This window comes from Cynoglossus semilaevis, chromosome 4 (genome assembly GCF_000523025.1).
Source record: "Cynoglossus semilaevis isolate Cse_v1.0 chromosome 4, Cse_v1.0, whole genome shotgun sequence".
In the NCBI taxonomy this organism is placed as follows: domain Eukaryota; kingdom Metazoa; phylum Chordata; class Actinopteri; order Pleuronectiformes; family Cynoglossidae; genus Cynoglossus; species Cynoglossus semilaevis.
In genome coordinates this window covers 5,022,219-5,030,494 of record NC_024310.1, presented here as the reverse complement: position 1 = coordinate 5,030,494, position 8,276 = coordinate 5,022,219, and the positions used below count along the sequence as shown (strand labels likewise).

The window sequence follows — 8,276 nt, the reverse complement described above, 5'->3', positions numbered from 1 at the left end:
AGCTCTCTTTCTCTCTCCCGGTCTCTCTCCCGCTCTCTATCACTCTCTCTTTCTCCGAGCCCCTCACCCCCCTCCCCATTTGGCTGAACAATACAGCACTTTGAAAATGCTTCCTGCTATCAGGTACAGTCAGCCCAAAGATCTCCCGCCATCTCAGGCAGATACTAAATCACCGCCTGATTTGTAATTACTGCCATGGCAGCAGCCCGGTGCAGATGCGCCCGCTGCATATACGAAACACGAGGCTATCGGATGGCACAGCATCAACAGTCCATCTGACACCGTGACTTGCATGCTCGCCTACTGTCACATCCTGCGCTGTTAATAAAATAACGCGGTGCCCGTTTGATTGTCAGCGGCGTGGCTGGCCTGATTCAACGTCGCTTCTGAATCCTCCTGAGAGGCTGCACAAAGAATAAGACGAGCACGATCACAGCGCCCGGCGCTTCCTTGGTGCTACCATGGTGGTCTGAAGCTCAGGAAACAGATGGGGAGCTTAGAGGGGAGAGGAGAGGAAGAGTGTATGCTGGTACCAACTCACCCTCCCCTTTGGATCCAGGACGACTCCCGCACTCGTCCTTCCTTCAGCCTGCCGCCTGCTCGGGAAGAAGGGAGATAGAGAACAGAGAGAAAGAGGGAAAAGCTCAGATTCAAACTTACGGCATGTTCGTGACTCGATGATGAGCCTGGCCCTTCTGACTCTGAGAGTCGGGAAACAAAACGTGTAAAAAGACGGTCGTGGACAAGCCAAACAGGCAGAGGATGAGCGGAGAGAGCGAGCCGTAATGAACCACTCTTTCCCCTCTATCTGTACGCTCTCTCTCCCTCTTTTTCTTCCACACAGTTACACACACACACACGCAGCGCGGTGCGAGACGGAGCGGACCGGGGAGGAGAGTCATGACACAGAGGCACAGACAGAGTCAGCGACGCGATTCTTCCTCAAAGAAAAGCAAACGCTGGGAGCTCGAAAGGGAGCAGGTAGATAACAAGGGGAGCGAACGAGACACAGAGATGAAGGCAGAGAGAGAGAGAGAGAGAGAGAGCGAGCGAGCGTGGAGACACAGGCGGTGGCAGGAGCCTGGGCCACAGAGCCGAGAGCAGACCAGTATGCTGCTTCACCGAACAGAGAGAGAGGGAGAGAGAGAGGGAGAGAGAGTCCAGGAGCAGGAGGAGGAGGAGGAGGAAGTGTACACACACATATCACACACACACACACACTTGCCTTCCCTTGCACCTTCTCCTTAGCCTCTACTTACATTGTATCCAAACCTACAGGTCTGAGGCAGGTTGGCGCGAGGAAAAAAAAAAAAAAAAAAAAAAAGTGGCACGCGCCCACAACCAACACCACCACACACACACACGCGCGTGCGCGCACAAATCCAAGTTAAAACGAATGCGCCTGCTGATCTCTTGTCTCGCTCCACTCTCTCTCGTCTCTCTCGCCCTTTTCCCTCACATTGTTTTCTCCCTCTTTCAATCACATGCAGACCTGGAGAAGAGGAAAGGCTCGAGGAAAAAAAAAAGAAGAAAAAAAAAAGAACAACCCCCCCTGAACCTCACCCTGAGACTCCCTTCTTCTCCTCACCGCTCTCCCTCTCACCAGTATTTGTATACTTCCCCTTTTTCTTTCAGTCCTTCCTGTACTTTCTTTTCTCCCCTCTGGCTCATTGTCTTTCTCTTGTTGATAGGCAGGAGAAAAGGCAAAAACAGGAGAGAAAAGAAAGAAGAAGAAGAAGAAGAGGGAAAAAAAAACAGTAGAGAGGGAGAGAAATATCATCCATTAATTTGCCTCACAGCTGTATTCGCTTACAGCCAGAGGCCCTCTGCGAGAGACAGAGGGAGTGAGAGAGAATGATAGAGAGAGAAAAGAGAGAGAGAGCGAGAGTGTGTGTCTGGGGGTGGGGGGTTGTGAGAGAAAGTAGTCCTCCTTTCGTTGTTTTTTTCCACCTTGCCCGTGTCCGTTTTCCACCCATAAAACGAGTCCCGTGTTCTGCCTCAGTCAGTCTCTCTGACGCTCTCTTCTCAACGCATGCAAAAATCAAAATCCACTTTTCCAGTTTCTGTTTGTGCCTCTCATCTTACTCTGCGTCTCACACGGGCCGCCATCACTCACACTATCCCTTCAGAAAGACAAGCAGAGACAGACAGCAAGGGGAGAGACAGAGAGCGAGAGGGAGAGAGAGCGAGAGAGGCAGAGAGAGAGAGAGAGAGAGAGAGCGAAGGAGAGACGGCTCTGTAGCAACATTGCTATATGATGTGATTTGTCTTATAGAGGCTACATTTAATCTCCTCAGCTCCCCCAGGCTTGGGTATGGAGAGTGAGAGAGTGACTGAGAGACAGAGAGGAAAGGAGGGAGGACGGAGAAAAAGAGGAGAGATGATGGGGGGAAGGAACAGATGGAGCGGAGAAGGAGAGCGACGACGTACAACCCACTGTAGGCTCAAATCAGCGACGGGCCCCAGAGAAACAGGGAAACGGGGAAAAAGTATATTCTCCGAGACCACACTGCCCTCTCGCTTTCCTCCTGCTCCCTCTCCCTCCCTTCCTCCCTCCCTCCTGACTGATCGACCAACAGCGTCTGCAGCCCAGCTAATCTCCAACCCTTTCTGACTGCTGTCTGACAGACGGAGCATTGTGCTGGGTTTCTTTCTGTGTGCTGCCGCAGTGGCTGGAGGAGAGCCTGCAGCTGGATCTACCGCATGCTCCGTGGAAAAGCATGTATATGAATATGCAAACACGTGCAGCGCCTCATTTATCAACTGCTTTGTGTGTCCAGATAGAGACAGTCTTGGCCAAGTTGCTAATATTAGCCTGCTTTGAAGACGAGAGTCTGCAGCAGGCAGACAAAAGCGTGCACGTGCGCGCGCCCATGTGTGCACGCGCTGCTCACGTTACTCCATGCGGAGACAGGTGCAGCAGGTTAGCAGCAGCAGCAGCAGCAGCAGCAGCAGCATTGCTACATGCAAATCATACAGAAACTGATCAGAATGAATTCAATAATTTACACTGAAAGTGATGGTTAGGAGTCAGTGGCATTTCCAAAAAAGTACTAAGAATTGTACCAAGAATTGTACTACGAATTGTACTACGAAATACTGCAGTCGTGTGTCGGTCTGAACAGCAGTGTTGTGAAGGTGTGGGCAGACTGTGCTGGCCCCAGACAGCTGCAGCGGGTCAGTTCAGATGAAGCAGCGACCTCACAGGTTTATTGGTCACAGCCCATATAGAAACATAAACACACCACGACACACTTGTCCTCTGCGTTTAAACCGTGCATCGGGAGCGGAGGCGGTTTCAGGAACATCTGGGGATGTGAGGAATTTTTGGTGCAACAAACCACAGCCTGGTTTGAATCCTGTAGGTCTCTAATAACAAGCCCACTCCTCTGACTGCACCACTGGACCACAGGCTGGGACCAGAGGACCGGGGTTGGAGTTTGTCTCAGAGATCAACAGTAAAGATTGAAAAAAAAACTAACAGGATAAATAGTTATTTAATATTATATTAATAATAATGTAATACATGTTTTTATATATGAAAAACTCTAAGAAAATGGATAAAATCAAAATCGAACGCTCCCTCGTACTTTCTCATTTCCATGAATGCATCACATGACCACGTGTTCGACACCAAATCAGGGTTCAAATCTTTCGACGTCTGCAAAGACGCCAAACCAAACCAGTGTCCTACTGCTGGACATTTCACAGATTCAACCAACAGGGGGCAACCTTCTGCTCACATAACCTACGCGTGCACACACACACACACACACACACACACACACACACTGATAGATGTGGAGACGACAGCTCAGCCAAAGTGTGCCCTGAGTGCAAACCATGTCATGGCTTTTGACGCTGCACAAATCCAACAGCGGGGATTTGAACAACTATTCTGCAGAGACAGTGAAGGCAACGTCAGTGTCCAATGGTTTGATGAGAGTAGAGAGAGAGAGAGAGAGAGAGAGAGAGGGAGGTCTGAACACGAACTGCCCAGGAGTAGAAGAACTCCATGGAACAGATTGGAAACAAATCACTTTATTTAAATGATGACATTTTCATTTTTGGACAGAAATGTGTTTTCCCACCGGGTATCGGCGCGTCTGCCATTTTGACAGCTGTTTTTCATCTGATTGAAAACATTGTGACAATTATTGTTAACGATAACAGTGGATTCAAACGTGGGTAAATGCGCTGCGTCGCGTCTCATCTCACGCACGACAGGAAAAGTCACACGTTATTATCCACACAACCGTTGTTGTTGTTGTTGTCACAGAGAGAGTAATAAAATGACCTCAGAGTGGAAGGGCACCAGTGTTTCCAGCCTGCAACAATTGTCAGAGCCCACTCCTGTGCCTCAGCTCTGCTCCTCTAACTTCACCAGAGTGGGTTTTTTTTTTTTTTTACCTCTAAATAAGCCAAACCAGAAGGCTTAAAGGAACTTAAAGGAACACAGGGTTGGAAAACCATCTCGTTGACTTAAAGGAACACAGGGTTGGAAAACCGTGTTGGACTCAGGTAATCACTGTCCAACGCTGGTTCTGCTTCACTGACTCCTGATTTTATTAATACATGTGTCTGTACGATGGGACATGACCAAAGTTTAGTTTCAAAGTTTCCAAACTTTTCAAAAAATTACAGCACGTAAAACTCCAAAGCAAAGAGAGCATTAAAAAATCATATATTTATAAAAACACTCAAATTTAGACTTTACTACAGTGTTACTATTCTAAAAAAAAAAAAAAAAAAAAAAATCAGATCACACATTGACCAGTGTATGAGACAGATTTTGGGCTTTTTAAAAAATACAATTTTAGGATTTAAAAAAAGCGCAACACATTTTCATATCGAAGAAAAATATTTAATTAGTAACAAGAAAAATACTGAATTTAAATTGCAGATAAAAAAATATTGACTAAATATTTAGCATTAATTTAATAATGTCAATGGCAGGAACAGTTTATGGTCTGAGTATTTGAACCTCTTTGTTATTACTTGAAAACTTTTTTCAAACCGGGTGACTGCACTGCTGTGATAACATTTACACAAAATGCACTCATCTACTTAGTGACCTCATCTGTCCTGGTGATAAAATTTCACAACTGATTCAGTTTGTCAACTTTAAAAATTCCAAAATCCCTCAAATGTTAGTTTTAAACTTTGTGTCACTGACAGTTTTAACCACTGTCTGTTGTCACTGTTTTTTTAAAGGAAAAACGTCATAGCTATTGATGGTAAATGTTTTTATTCAAAATAGTAATATAGTTTCCATCTGTAACACCCTTTCACACACACACACACCAACACCAGATTTTAATAAGTGTGTTTTTTTTATATATATATATATATATATATATAATACAGGTTGTTCCATCACCAAACAGCCTGGGATGCTAATAGCCACACAGAGTGTGAGAGATCAAGCTGACAGCTTGATTGTGTGTGTACGTGTGTGTATTTGTGTGTGTATAACTTGTTCAGAAAGCACATTTGTACTGTATTGATCCAGCTGTGCAGAGAAGCATGCGTACCTCAGGGAAAGCTAGGAGGTTGTACAGTTATCTCCTGCGGTGTAATTCTCAACTATACAACCTACTACCTCAACCTGGGAGCAAGCAGACCTGGACGCCATTGGTCACATGGGTCGGGGCTGGAGATAACACCTGAGCTTCAGTGATAGCATCTGTACCAGAGCACGAAAGCAAAAATAAATAAAACAATTGCCAAATTTGTTGTAGTTCGTTGTAAACCCAGATTGAGTCTCGAAGAGACTTGTTTCCTTCATCTCCAAAACAGATCAACTTTATTATCCAATAATGAAATAGTTCACATTTAGGAAAAGATTTTTTTTTTCTCGTTTCCGTTGGTTCTGTTGCCTCGTTTATTTCAGTCAGTGTCATTAACTCTACAGCAGGAAAGTTCATTTCGAACATGTTCGCAACAAAAATGTCCTAAAACAACTCTGCACAAAATGCAGATGTTTTTAAACCATCAAACTCGATTTGGATTTTTCCAATTACGTGTTTACTTCGGCCAAAGGAGCGCCTGTGAAATCGATGCGGTAAAACCCGGCGTTCTGATGTGGGGGTGACACAGGAAGTAGTTGGTAGGAGGTGGCACCCGCCCCTGCTGTGGGCTGCTGATGGAGCTGCACAGACACAGACCTGTAGATACAAGCTTGTGGTGAGTGTTAACACAAGTTCGGATCTACGGGTTCGAGGCTGTGAGCAGGTGAGATCACAGGAACAGTATATACCTGAAGTACCTGTGTGTGTGTGTGTGTGTATGTATGAGTGTGTGCCATCAAGGACAACATGGACGTTAAGAAAAGTTTTATAAAAATTTTTTTTTTACAAGCACATATTTATAAATATACACATGTATATATATATGTGTGTATATATATTTTAAAAGTGTACTTTAATTTTATGTCTTTTGAAATTTGATGTTTGTTTATATAAAACTAAAGAAAACTTTGATCCTGGAAAATAAAAATATAGGTTTTTAGCTACACGTTACATTTTCCGATGTCGGACAAATTAACGAAAAATCTACCTGTCGAGCGAAACGAAATATAATTTTTTTTTTCTTTTCTTAATTCATTTATTTGTGTTCTTTTTTAAAATTCACCTTTTTCAAATGTGATCATTTTATATTTTTCTATTAAGTATTAAAAATGTTAAAATTCATAACATCATTCCTGATATCCCAACATTTTTTCTTTTTTCTTCTTAATTCATACTAAACTTCAGGTTGTTCTGATCCCAGTAAGACTTTTCTGTGACACAGTTCCTGTACTAGGAAGTAGGCGCCCAGATTATGAAATATTTAATGTTTACTTGAGGCATGTTTTGAAAAGCAGTAAACCTGAAAAAGACGCCAAACTCATTAGAAAGAAATGTGAATTTTGGTTTTACGATTATTTACGAAAAATTCTTGTAAGTGACTGTGAACGAACACGGTGGAATAATTACGGGAAAAAATGTGAGAGCTCTTGTGGAAGTGATTTTTGCAATTACAGACTCAAGTCAACATTTTTGGAGTTGCATTGTTTTAATCTTCTATTCCAATCGGTTTTTTTTTTAAATGCCTTTTTCTTTTTTTTTTACATATTTTTCTGAATACCTGAGAAACTAGACTTAATGGCCATGTCTTTATCTTGCAGACCTGCTACGGATTCTTTATTTCATTTTGTTTTAAGCTCGTGTCGTGACCAAAAGTTTATATCAAAACATGTCTCTGTGATAAGAAAGTCGAGCTCAGTCCAGATGAAAAAGAAAGTGAGTGGTCCCGTTACAACTCCGAGGCTGCATCTCAACTTCTCTGTCTCCTTCTCTTTCCTTCGCCTGAATTTAAATGAGACGTCTGACTTTGAAGCTGTTGCCAAGTTGCTTAAAGTATGTCAGTGGGTCTTTGCCAGTTAGCTGAAAGACACCTTGAGATGTGCTGAACAAAGAGGTCAGTGGGGTCCACAGCACCCTGCCAGCCAGCGCTGCTACTGCTGCAACAGCATGTGAGTGTGCGTCTCTCTCTCTCTCTCTCTGTGTGTGTCTGTGTGTGTCGGCGCTAATGTGTGTGAGTGAGTGAGTGAGTGAGTAAGACTTAGAAACCGCCGACAAAGCTAAGACTAGCTAAAGGCCACCACCTGCATCGTTCGGCACAGAGGAGCGCCAATAGCTAAACCCCGCAGTGTTACCCACCCAAATCTACCCAGCAACAGAGTAAGACAGTGTGAGTGAGTGTGTGTTTGCGTTTCAGTGTGAATTTGTTTGTGTGTTCTGGGAAGAAAGGACGGGTTTAATGAGGGTTAAAAAAATAACAGAGAGCGGAGAAAGAGACGTGTCATTAGCAGCACACAGTATATCGCAGTGTAAACAGATAGCCTCGGCTAGCCAACAGGTAGCGTTAAGTGTAGGCCCCCTTTTTTTTTTTCAGCACAGCTAATGTACAGCAGACGTCTGACACGATCCACAGCAGAACAACAACAATCACACCATAGCAACTGAGGAACCGAGAAGTAAAGAAACAAAGTGGAATAAAAGCCCAGAGAACAAGATGACTTACCAATTTTCGCCTTTACGTTTAGCTTCCAAATGTTTCTTTTCTCTACTTTGCGGGGCCTACGCTGCTTGGCAGACGGTATATGCAGTGAAGTCCACTTTGGCCCAGTAGAAAATTAAAAAAAAAAAAAGCTCAAACATGCAACTACAGTAACGAAATCACCCCAAAAGGCAGCAGGAGTGAAAGAGAGGGAGAAAAAAAAAAGCTGAGGG

General features: G+C 44.0%; 1 long non-coding RNA gene across 1 annotated transcript in view; it reads right to left on the bottom strand.

Moving 5' to 3' along the window:
* Positions 1-6: 6 nt before the first annotated feature.
* LOC107988486 (uncharacterized) overlaps positions 7-8,276 on the bottom strand; it is a 102,219-nt gene continuing 93,949 nt past the window's right edge. The window contains exon 4 of the long non-coding RNA XR_003049575.1: positions 7-596. This is a non-coding gene — a long non-coding RNA (uncharacterized LOC107988486). The remainder of the gene's footprint in view (positions 597-8,276) is intronic.